Here is a 13,551-nt window from a genome sequence, read left to right as displayed (position 1 = left end):
AAATAAACTTTATGGGGTGTATTCAATGCTTGTCGGATCATTTCCGACGGAAAGGATCCCACAATGCAGTATTCAATTGTTTCCAACAATGCCGATCTGACTTTTTTTAAAGTCTGATTGATATTGTCGGAAATGGGGCTAAAACCTGTCAGATTTGGCCACGAATCCGACAAAACACGTGGATCGGTAGCTTAAGCCGCCGATCCACGTGCTTTCCGACAAGTCACATTTTTTGACTTGTCTTATAAACAGGTCTATGATTGAATAGGTCGAATCTGGATTCAACCTTAAACTCCCGTTAATCCGACAAGTCGGGAAATCCGACTTGAATTGAATACACCCCTAAGGGGTTGTTTGAATTAGACCTGAGGGGGACGAGTTGTCATTGTAATGGTGTGGAAACACCAATAGCACTGCAGCTCGCCCCCTTCATGGCCCGATCTTGCCCCACCCTCGTGGATATACGTACGCAGCCCTATGATTTGGTGTGATTGGGTCCTGTGTGCAGTCTCCGTGTGGGCCCCCACCTCTCCGTGGCACAGTTGCGAGCAGACTCTTGACACTGTGCCACAGTCTACTGGGCATACATGCGTCTCCTTGCCATGTTCCTGGTGAATTCCATTTTGTGTAGCCACACCATTTTCCCAATAAATTGTGCAGCACCATTGCGGTACTGCGGAGAGTTAAGTATACTAAATGGGGAAAGGGGGAAGGGTGCCATGTCGGCCTCACTGGACCAAGGGCCTGTGTGCACACATTATAGATGTGCCATTGCTCCGTAATCACAGGTGTAAAATAACCACATATTCATTAAATTAATCCTGCTCATTCTCAGCTGTCCATCCAACTGCTATTTCCACACAAACTGTAAAATACGTTTAGAACCAATGTGCATAATGTTTGTAGACACCTTGATTTTCTCAGGGTGCAAGGGAAAATTTTTTCCTGAATGCTATTGGCTCTAGTGCTGTCCCTAGTCTATATTTTGCAGTAATTGTAATGATCTATGATGCCTCAGAGCCCTAATACCCAATCTGTACATTGGGTCTGATCTGTCACTGCCAACCTATTGCCAATGTTTTAAAATGCAGTAACGTATAATGGGGCAGATGTATTCACCTGGAGAAGGGATAAGCGCAAGGTGATAACGCACTAGCTAATCATTACAGATTTGAAAAATGACAGGAGCTGACTGGCTGGTGCGTTATCACCTTGCCCTTATCACTTCTTTATACAGGCTTAATATATCTGCCCCAATGCCCTCTAATACCCCTTTCAGACAGAGAAAAGGACCCTGTAATTTCCCAGCTCGGGAAGGGTCGACGCGGGATTTTTTTCTGTCTGAAAAAGTCAACACGGGACTGAATTCCCGTGACTTCAACCCAGGAATTTACGTGGGTTTTTCCTGGCTCTTACACGGGTTGCCGGCTGTCTGAAAGGGTCCGACCCGGGATTTTAGAAACGGGTCGCGGTTAACAGCGCGTATCGGCTGAGCTGGCGGGGCACTGGCGATTTGCTGAGCAGCAGAGCCTCTCTGATTGGCTGAGTGGGCGTGGCACTGGCGTCTGAGGTCACAATTGTGCTGCAGGGGACATGGATGAGAGACAGCATGGCGCACTGGAAGGAGGAAGAGATCAGGGAGCTGCTTTCTGTCAGAGGGGAGGAGGAGATCCGGAAGTAGATCACTGGGACAGTGAAGGATGCCACAGTGTACACCAACATTGGCAAGATACTTACCTTAAGGGGCATTGTGCGCACCATCAATATGCCAACACCGAACAAGCAGGAGATGGTGCGGTATTCCCCCGGGATTGCATACCACCACAACACAATCGCCAGTCTCCTTGCAGTAGTTGGTGCTTCCCCTGGTGAGTGCTGGAGTGAGAAGTTCCAGCAGGTAGTAAAACGTACCACGCGACATCCGAAAGTGTGCCATCCACTGCTTTAGCTAATAAGCTTCCACGGTCCCCCAGAAAGTTTGTCCATGTCTGCGGTCTCTGGTCCGTAACGATTGATTAGTCGCGCTGGTAAATCTCAGGGTAGATGTAATGCTGCCCAAAATCAGGGCTCTCCTCCTGCGCAAATACCGGCGTTGAGTATTAGCCCCCTCCGCCAGAAATTGCTCCCTTCTCCTATTGGCATAAGACTGTGCCAGGTAGCACAGTGCAAGCAGCTGCATCAGGCTCTCATTTGCTGTGTAAAACAGCAAAAAACAGCAAGAACTCAGGAACTCCGGGCTACTCGGCAGTAACTCATCGGCCATGGTTAATGCAAAGCTGTGAGCAGTCACCACCCACTTTTCATGACCTCTTCTCTGTGTGCCATAAAAACAGTCCATTTCTTATGACACACAAGTCTATTGCAGGGCTGACACAACCCATCTGAAAGGGGTCGACCCGGGAATAAATAGGATTTTGGTACTTACCGGTAAATCCTTTTCTCCTAGTCCGTAGAGGATGCTGGGAACTCCAAAAGGACCATGGGGCACAGACGGGATCTGCAGGAGCCTGGGCACACTGAAAAGACTTAAACTGGGTGTGAACTGGCTCCTCCCTCTATGCCCCTCCTCCAGACCCCAGTTATAGGAACCGTGCCCAGGAGAGACTGACAATTCGAGGAAAGGATTTTGGTTTAAACTAAGGGCTACAAACATACCAGCCCACACCAGAAACATACCGTACAACTGGAGTAACAGTATGAAGTAACCACAGCAACAAGCTGAAACAAGAAATACACAACCCGTGTATAAACTAATTTTACCAGCAAGAAAACAATGCAAGAAACAGTCCGCACTGGGATGGGCGCCCAGCATCCTCTACGGATTAGGAGAAAAGGATTTACCGGTAAGTACCAAAATCCTATTTTCTCTTACGTCCTAGAGGATGCTGGGGACTCCAAAAGGACCATGGGGTTTATATCAAAGCTCCAGACCGGGCAGGAGAGTGCGGATGACTCTGCAGCACCAACTGAGCAAACGCAAGGTCCTCATCAGCCAGGGTATCAAACCTATAGAACTTAGCAAAAGTGTTTGAACCCGACCAAGTAGCTGCTCGGCAAAGCTGTAACGCCGAGACTCCTCGGGCAGCCGCCCAAGATGAGCCCACTTTCCTGGTAGAATGGGCTTTTACTGACTTCGGCACTGATAGCCCGGCTGAAGAATGAGCCTGCTGAATCGTACTACAAATCCAGCGTGCAATAGTCTGCTTTGAAGCAGAATGACCAATCTTGTTGGAAGCATACAGGACAAACAGTGCCTCAGTTTTTCTGGTAACAGCTGTCCTAGTGACGTAGATCTTCAAAGCTCTCACCACATCCAGAGATTTTGGAATCGCCACAGCCTCCGTAGCCACCGGGACCACAATAGGTTGGTTAATGTGAAATGAAGAAACCACCTTTGGCAGAAATTGTTGACTAGTCCTCAATTCCGCCCTATCCGAATGAAAAATCAAGTACGGGCTCTTATGAGATAAGGCCGCCAACTCTGACACTCGCCTGGCAGACGCCAGCGCCAACAGCATAACTACCTTCCAAGTGAGAAATTTCAACTCAACCTTACGCAATGGTTCAAACCAGGAAGACATGAGAAACCGTAAGACCACATCAAGTCCCCATGGAGCTACAGGAGGCACAAACTGAGGATTGATATGCATTACTCCTTTCACAAAAGTCTGAACCTCTGGGAGGACAGCTAATTATTTTTGAAAGAAAATAGACAAAGCCGAAATCTGCACTTTGATGGAGCCTAATTTCAGGCCTGCATCTACTCCCGCCTGCAAAAAGTGGAGAAAGCGACCCAAGTGAAAATCTTCCGCAGGAGCCATTTTAGACTCACACCAGGAAACATACTTCCTCCAAATACGGTGATAATGTTTCGCCGTAACCTCCTTCCTAGCCTTAATGAGAGTGGGAATGACCTCCCCGGGAATCCCCTTACGAGCTAAGATCTGGCACTCAACCTCCATGCCGTCAAACGCAGCTGCGGTAAGTCTGGAAACACGCATGGACCCTGTAACAACAGGTCCTCTCTTAGAGGAAGCGGCCAAGGATCTTCCACCAGTAATTCCTGAAGATCCGGGTACCAGGCCCTTCTTGGCCAATCTGGAACGACGAGAATCGCCTGAACCCGTGCTCGTCGAATGATCCCCAGTACCTTTGGAATGAGAGGAAGTGGAGGGAACACATACACCGACTGGAATACCCACGGAGACACCAGGGCATCCACTGCACTGGCTTGGCGGTCCCTTGACCTGGAACAATATCTCGGGAGCTTCTTGTTGAGACGAGACGCCATCATGTCGATCAACGGAATTCCCTAACGTTTTGTCACCTCTGCAAATACCTCTTGGTGAAGAGCCCACTCTCCCGAATGGAGATCGTGTCTGCTGAGGAAATCTGCTTCCCAGTTGTCCACTCCCGGTAGGAAGACTGCTGACAGAGCGCTCACGTGTAGTTCTGCCCAGCGAAGGATTCTTGTGGCCTCCGCCATTTCCGCTCTGCTCCTTGTTCCGCCTTGACGGTTTATATGTGCCACCGCTGTGATGTTGTCTGACTGTACCAGGACAGGTCGACCCTGAAGAAGGCTTCTTGCTTGTAGCAAGTCGTTGTAAATGGCTCTTAACTCGAGAACATTTATGTGGAGACAAGCTTACTGTAGTGACCATTTCCCCTGGAAATTTCTTCCTTGGGTGACTGCGCCCCAGCTCCGGAGACTTGCATCTGTTGTCAGAAGTACCCAATCCTGGATACCGAACCGGCGTCCCCCTAGGAGGTAAGAACTTTGTAGCCACGACAGCAGAGAAATTCTGGCTCTGGGAGATAGACTTATCTTCCGGTGCATGTGCAGGTGAGACCCGGACCATTTACTCAGCAAGTCCCACTGAAACACACGGGCATGAAATCTGCCAAATGGAATGGCTTCGTACGCCGCAACCATTTTCTCCAGAACCCGAGTACAGTGATGGATTGACACACTCGTCGGCCTCAGAAGTTCCCTGACCATCGTCAGCAGTTCCAGAGCTTTTTCTTTTGGAAGAAATACTCTCTGTAAATCCGTGTCCAGAATCATGCCCAGAAAAGGCAGACGAGTGGTCGGAACCAACTGAGATTTTGGCAAATTGAGTACCCAACCATGCTGTCGCAGAACCGACAGTGACAAATTCACACTTGTCAGCAACCGTTCCTTGGACCTCGCCTTTATCAAGAGATCGTCCAAGTATGGGATAATCGTAACTCCTTGTTTGCGAAGGAGAACCATCATTTCCGCCATGACTTTGGGCTTTCCACGGCTCCGAGGATTTTCACCAAACGGCAACGTCTGAAATTGGTAATGAGAATCCTGTATCGCAAACCTGAGGAAGGCCTGATGCGAAGGATGTATCGGGACGTGTAAGTAGGCATCCTTTATGTCGACTGATGCCATAAAATCCCCCCCCTTCCAGGCTGGCAATTACAGCTAGAAGAGATTCCATTTTGAACTTGAAAACTTTCAAATATGGATTGAGGGATTTTAGATTCAGAATCGGTCTGACCGAACCGTCCGGTTTCGGCACAACAAAGAAGCTCGAGTAGAACCCCTCCCCCCGTTGGGACGAGGGAACGGGAACAATGACCTTTTGTAGACACAATTTTTGTATCGCTGCCAGCACCACCTCCCTGTCCGGAAGAGCCACTGGTAAGGCCGAAATGAAGAACCGGTGAGGGGGCATCTCCCGAAACTCCAGCTTGTATCCCTGAGACACAATCTCTAGGACCCAACGATCCAGGTCTGATTGAATCCAGACCTGACTGAATATTCGCACCGGTCCGGACTCCCCCAGGGAAGCCCCAGCGTCATGCGGTGGACTTGGTAGAGGCAGGAGAGGACTTCTGGTCCTGGGCGCCTGACACTGCAGGTGGCTTCCTGCTTCTTCCTCTTGAAGCGAGGAAGGACGAACCTTTTCCACGCCTGTATTTATTGTGACGAAAGGACTGCATCTGCTGATGTGGTGCCTTTTTCTGTTGTGCGGGAACAAGTCCCGCAGTCGCGGTAGAGACCAGGTCAGCCAAGCCGTCCCCAAACAAGACAGTACCTTTGAAGGGTAACGCTTCCATAGCTCTCTTGGAGTCGGCATCAGCATTCCATTGATGGATCCACAACGCCCTCCTGGCCGATATCGACATGGCATTGGCTCTTGATCCCAAGAGACAAACATCCCTTGCCGCATACTTCAGGTAATCTGCAGCGTCCTTGATATAACCAAGAGTCAAAAGAACATTATCTTTATCAAGGGTATCCATATCATTAGCTAAATTCTCAGCCCATTTAGCAATAGCACTACTCACCCATACCGACGCCACAGCAGGTCTGAGCAATGCACCCGAATTAGCGAAAATGGACTTCAGAACGTCTCCAGCTTGCGATCCGCCGGATCTTTGAGAGCTGCCGTGTCATCAGAGGGGAAAGGATATGCCATATAAATCCTCTTGGGAATCTGCCACTTCTTGTCCGGCGACTCCCTAGCCTTTTCACAAAGAGTATTCATTTCATGAGGGGGGGGAAACTTCACCTCAGGTTTTTTTTCCCTTGAACAAACAAATCCTTGTTTCCTGTACCGCAGGTTCATCAGAAATGTGTAAAACATCTTTTATAGCCACAATCATGTACTGAATACTCTTAACTAATCGTGGATGTAAAACAGCCTCAGTGAAATCGACATCGGAATCAGAGTCCGTGTCGGTATCAGTATCTACCACTTGAGTAAACGTCCGCTTTGCGAGCCGGATGGGGCCTGCACCTGAGACAAAGCCACTTCCATGGACTTTTTCCACACCTGTGTCTGTGACTCAGACTTATCTAACCTCTTTGATAAAGAAGCTACATTCGTATTTATCGTACTTAACAATGCAAGTAAATCAGGTGTCGGCTGCGCCGACAGGCTCAAATCTAGTCCCGCATCCGCTCCCAATAACCTCCTCTGGTGAATAACATTCAGCCTCAGACATGCGACACTAAGTACCGACACACAGAACGTCCCAGCTAGGTGACAGGCCCACAATGAAGCCGAGATAGAGGACACAGAGGGAGTATGCCAGCTCACACCCCAGCGCCCATATATCCCGTCAAAGGATATATGTACCCAGCGCTGCTTAAATTATCATAAGAATGCACCACACTGCGCCCCCCCCCCAATTAGCTCCCCGTTACTTGTGAGAGGAATGTGGAGGTCCCGGGCAGCGTCTCCTTCAGCCGCGTGTTGAAGGAGAAGATGGCGCTGTGAGCCGCGGGACAAAGCTCTGCCCCCTTCCCTGCGCTCTTTCGGCCCGCCAAATTTGAAACTGAAAAGATGCCGGCGGGGGTTTGAGAAACGGTGCCGAGGCACCGAAAAGCCTTCTGCCGGCTCCAGACCACAGTAACATGCTGCCCAGGGCGCCACCCCCCCAGCGCCCTGCACCCTGAGAGTGACGTTGGTGAAAATGTGTGGGAGCATGGAGAGCAGCGTTACCGCTGCGCTGTACCTTCCGTTACTGAAGTCTTCTGCCGTCCTGAAGTCTTCTGTTCTTCTCATACTCACCCGACTTCAGTCTTCTGGCTTCTGTGAGGGGATTGACGGCGTGGCTCCGGGAACAAGCAGCTAGGCGCACCAAGTGATCGAACCCTCTGGAGCTAATGGTATCCAGTAGCCGAGAAGCAGAGCCCTTAACTAAGTAGAAGTAGGTCTGACTTCTCTCCCCTCAGTCCCACGATGCAGGGAGCCTGTAGCCAGCAGGTCTCCCTAAAAATAAAAAACCTAACAAAGTCTTTCCAGAGAAACTCAGGAGAGCTCCCCTAGTGAGTGTCCAGTCAGTCCTGCGCACAAAGTCTAACTGGGGTCTGGAGGAGGGGCATAGAGGGAGGAGCCAGTTCACACTCAGTTTAAGTCTTTTCAGTTTGCCCAGGCTCCTGCGGATCCCGTTTGTGCCCCATGGTCCTTTTGGAGTCCCCAGTATCCTCTAGGACGTAAGAGAAATCTGGGTTAAATGTGCTGTGTGAAAGGCGGTTAGGAACTGTAACTCCTGGATTCAGAGAACCAGAAAAAAAAACAGGATTTTGAGAATTTTCTGTCTGAAAGTGGTATAAGTGTGCGTGAGCTAGTGAGAGTCCTAATTCGCTCATTACTTCACTCAATCAAACCATATGCCTGAGGAGGATATGGTTTGTGTAGTACCCAACAGACCTCTCGTTACTCCATCCACGCCAGACCAGGGAAATAAGTCCCATTCTCTACTGTACATCTCCTGTGGTAACATAATATTTACACATCTGTTCTAGCAGCTTGATTATAGTCTTCTCACCTGTGCTTTTAGTAGGCAGCGCCAATAATCTGCTGCATCTACTGCTGGAGTACAACTACAGTATCCCATTTCCAATAGCTAGTGGTCCCATGTAGTCAACTTACCAGACCTGAGTGACGAGCCATCCTCTGTAAATCTGTCCCGCAATACTTAGAGTCATCTTTGGCAATCATTTTGTGACTGATGAAGACCTTGACCAGCATCTCAGTTGCCGGTATTCCATGTCTGTAGGCCTATTGATATAATTGCTGTATACCGCCATGTCTGCTTTATTCAGGTGCCCATTGAATCAGATGCTTTAAATGTTTGTTCAGAACACGTAGCAGCAGTATAGATTCTACTCGCCTGATCTACCCTGTCATTGCTCACACATTTAGTACATGAGTCTACATGACCACATGAATAGTGCCTTCTTAGATACTTTGCCATAGAAATTCCCATAGTTCTGGTTCACCCCCAGATACTTCAATTGGTAACTGTCCAATTATTTTGCTTCCATATAGAAGTCCACTAAATAAGGCCAAATTGTCAGTATACAGGTGCAACTCAGAAAATTAGAATATCATGCAAAAGTTCATTTATTTCAGTAATTCAACTTAAAAGGTGAAACTAATATATTATATAGACTCATTAGATGCAAAGTGAGATATTTCAAGCATTTATTTGTTATAAGTTTGATGATTGTGGCTTGCAGCTTAAGATCACCCCAAATCCAAAATCTCAGAAAATTAGGATATTACATAAAATCAATAAAAAAAGGATTTTAAATACAGAAATGTCGGCCCTCTGAAAAGTATAATCATGCATAAGTACTCCGTAGTTGGTTTTGGCCCCTTTTACATTAATTACTGCCTCAATGCGGCATGGCATGGATTCTATCAGCCTGTGGCACTGCTGAGGTGTTCTGGAAGACCTGGATACTTCAATAGCGACCTTCAGCTCTTCTGCATTGTTCAGTCTCATGTCTCTCATCTTTCTCTCGCCAATCCAGCACAGTAATCCCACAGTCATTGAACCAGGTTTTGGTACTTTTGGCAGTGTGGGCAGGTGCCAAGTCCTGCTGGCAAATTAAGTCATCATCTCCATAAAGCTTGTCTGCTGAAGGAAGCATGAAGTGCTCTAAAATGTCCTTGTAGATGGCTGCGTTGAATGTGGACTTAATAAAGCACAGTGGACCAACACCAGCAGATGACATGGCTCCCCAAATCAACACAGACTGTGGAAACTTCACACTGGATTGCAAGCATCTTGGATTGTGTGTCTCTCCATTCTTCCTCCATACTTTGAGACATTGGTTTCCAAATGAGAAGCAAAATTTGCTTTTATCAGAAAAGAGGACTTTGGACCACTGAACAGTTATTTTTTCTTTAGCCCAGGTAAGACGCTTCTGACATTGTTTGTTGTTCAGGAGCGACATGACAAGAGGAATAAGACGGATCCTGGACATGGGCTTCAAATGTCAGTGTGTGGTGGCTCTTGATGCACTAACTCCAGCCTCAGTCCACTCCTTGTGAAGCTCCCCCACACTTTTGAATGGCCTTTTCCTGAGAGTCTATGGGGCATTGCCAAGAGAAAGATGAGACATGACACCGAACAATGCAGAAGAGCTGAAGACCACTATTGAAGCATCCTGGTCTTCCATAACATCTCAGCAGTGCCACAGGCTGATAGAATCCATTCCACGCTGCATTGAGGCAGTAATTCATGCAAAAGGGGCCCAAACCAAGTACTGAGTACACATGCATGATTATACTTTTCAGAGGGCCAACATTTCTGTACTTAAAATCCTTTTTTTATTGATTTTATGTAATATTCTAATTTTCTATGATTTGGGATTATTTTAAGATGTAAACCACAATCATCAAAATTATAACACATAAAGGCATGCAATATCTCATATATTAGTTTCACCTTTTAAGATGAATTACTGAAATAAATGAACTTTTACACAATATTCTAATTTTCTGAGTTGCACCTGTAGATATGGTCTCACTCATGGGATGATAAGCAGTAGCAATCCATATTCTCCTTGTGCTCCAAAAAGTAACAGATCCATGTATGATCCAGAAAATAGATCTCATCAGATAGATAGTCCCAGGTAGGAACTTCATTCACAGTAGATCCAGAGCAGGTGTTTCTATTATTGTCCAAGACTGCTAACTCCTCTACCGTTATACCACTTCCCTATGCCGACTCTTTCATTAAGGTGCCATTTCCACTTCATCAGTTTCTGTGCCGCATGTGGCTTCTAGACCTTCCTGCGGGAACCATCCTGCGAAAGCCATAATGGTATGTATGGTAGCTGGAGCAGTCCACATGTCCCAATCTAGTGCATGCCTCCAGTGTTTGTTTTTGCAAGGGACTACTGGCCTAATTCAGACCTGATGGCAGCAGCAAATTTGTTAGCTAATGGGCAAAACCAGGGGCCTAATTCAGACCTGATCGCTAGTCTGCGTTTTCGTACAGCCCGCGATCAGGTCGCAACTGCGCATGCATATGCACCGCAATGCGCAGGCGCATCACACGGATACAAAGCGGATCGCCGCTCAGCGATGGGTTTGTGCGAAGAATCCATTCACACGGGCGATCGCAAGGAGATTGACAGGAGGAAGCCGTTTGTGGGTGGCAACTGACCATTTTCTGGGAGTGGTTGGAAAAACTCAGGCGTGTCCAAGCGTTTGCACTGCGGGTGTCTGACGTCAATTCCGGTCCCAGACAGGCTGAAGTGATCACAGCGGCTGAGTAAGTCCTGGGCTACTCGGAGACTGCACAAGTTCTGTTTGTACAGCTCTGCTATACATGCGTTCACACACTTGCAAAGCGAAAATACACTCCCCTATGGGCGGCGACTATGTGAATGCAGGACTGCAAAAATACCCTAGCAAGCGATCGGGTCTGAATTAGGCCCTATGTGCACTTCGGATGTGGGGGTGGGGGGGGGGGGGGGCGCAGATATAACGTGTGCAGAGAGAGTTAGATTTTGGTGGGGTGTGTACAAACTGAAATCTAAATTGCAGTGTAAAAATAAAGCAGCCAGTATTTACCCTGCACAGAAATAAAATAACCCACCCAAATCTAACTCTTTCTGCTCTTGTTATATCTGCCCCTCCTACAGTGCATATGGAGAGTCATTCTGACCCGATCGCACGCTGCAGTTTATCGCAGCAGTGCGATCGGGTCAGAACTGCGCATGCGTCTGTGCATTCCAGACAGCCGAAGGCCGTCGCTGCGGTACGATTGCCTCTGCCTGATTGACAGGCAGAGGTGGTCGCTGGGCGGGACGAAACGGCGGCATTTGGCTGCCATTTCGTGGGCGCGGTCCAGCCAACGCAGGCGTGGCCAGACCGTGCGGGGGGCTGGCCGCAGCTGCTGCGTGAAGTCACACGCAGCTGCTGCGGGCTGGGGAGCGACGAGTAGCTTCCGGCCAGCACGCTAAAGCTGCGCTGGCCGGGAGCTACTCCTAAAGTGCAAAAGCATAGCCGCTGTACGATGCTTTTGCACTTCTGCGGGAAGGGGGGGGGATAGCCCTGTGCTGGGCGTCCCCCCGCATGTCTATGGACATGATCGCTACGATCAACTCAGAATGACCCCCATGGTTTGCACATTAGCTAACAAATTTGCTGCTACGATCAGGTCTGAATTAGGCCTACATTTCCTTCAGCTGTATGAAACTGCTTGGACCAAAAAACCCCCAAAACTAATAGATATCCCTTGGCATCCTGGCTTTGCAGAGTTCCGCCATAGTCCCCATGCTTTACCATGATCATTTACAACAGTCTCTGAAACAAAAGGTTGCTCAGTTTGCACTGGTCCTAGCTTCTAAGACTGTGCTAGATAAACAATAAAATCGTATTGGTCGCTTTCAGCGACTTCTCCACTTTATCTCTCTCCAAGGCTTGATACATCTCCCCTCCTGACAGGTTGATACCAACACATTCCTAGAAACTGCATTTGTGGGTCCCTGTCTCTTCTTGGAATTGACACATCTTCCTTGGTGTTAGATACCTGCCCATCTCTTTTTGTACAGTATCCTTATAAGGCCCTGACATCATGACGCCATCGATGTGGTGATACACAGAGCATGTTAAATTCTGTGCATTTTGCAAATCGCTAGACACGAGTCTAACTCCAAAGCAGCGTGCCATTGCCCTGCAGTTTGTGCAGTTGATTTCATATCATTTGTAACCGTGGGGTAAATTTACTAATGTTCGATTTTGGATCCGATTTTATGGTCGATTTAAATCAACCGAAATCGAATCAAATCCCTAATTTACTAAAATTTCAATTTTGAAATCGATTTCGATGTTGTTCGATTTTGAGTCGTGATTTTGGTTTCAGTTTAGGAAATCCCTTTAAAAATCAACTATAAAATCGAATGCAAAAATCCTAATTTATTGCTTTTGGTCCAAATATGTCCCGTGAAAGAAGCTGCTGTGGTTCCTCTAATTCTGCTTTGCGTACATCTCCGATGACCCGTTCTGTGTCACACACAGAAGCTCATTCAGGTGCGGTCGCAAAGCGGCTACTGAACGGACATCGGTCGATATTTTCTTACTGAGCATGCGTCTGAGCCGCAGTGCGCACATACAGCGAGTGATTTGCAATTGCAGTCTCAACGAGGAATTAGTTGCAAAGTGAGTGACAGGAAGTCAGCGTTTGGGGGTGAGAACAAGGAGTGGTCGGATAAACGTTGGCGTGTCATGGGAGTTTTCGGGTCGTGTATCCGCTGACAGCTGCGAGCTTGTGCATTCAAAAACATGGCGTCTGAGTTTCTACTGCTGTGTTCAGTCTGCGCAGCAATAGACCAACCCTTAGCGCTGATGTTCATCATTTTTGCATGTAGCCTGCGAATGTGTGCGCAAGTGCGATTGAGTCTGTGATAGCTTCAGTGGGCGTCTCTTTTCATTTCTGGCTGGCAGCAGCACTTGCTAACATTCGCATATCCTTCGATAATCAGCAGCTCGATTAAATCAATGCATGCTGCTTGAATATGGATCACAGGCACACCCAGCGACACACCCCAAAAAATAACCGCAAACCGCCCGCCTTTTTGCAACAACTCCCCCCATCAACGCCTACAAACGGTGCCTGACTGTCAATCACTGTGCGTAAACGCTGCAAGTGGCATCGCTGTTAGGCTTTGGCGCATGCGCATAATTGCAAAAACATCGGCATAGCATCCATCATCTCTACTTGTATAGCCATCATAATGAAGGATTAGGGAATAGAATGTTGTTTAGA

The sequence above is a fragment of the Pseudophryne corroboree genome, chromosome 3 (genome assembly GCF_028390025.1).
Source record: "Pseudophryne corroboree isolate aPseCor3 chromosome 3, aPseCor3.hap2, whole genome shotgun sequence".
In the NCBI taxonomy this organism is placed as follows: Eukaryota; Metazoa; Chordata; class Amphibia; order Anura; family Myobatrachidae; genus Pseudophryne; species Pseudophryne corroboree.
The sequence above is the reverse complement of the archived record's forward strand: the minus strand, read 5'-3'. Positions refer to the sequence as shown.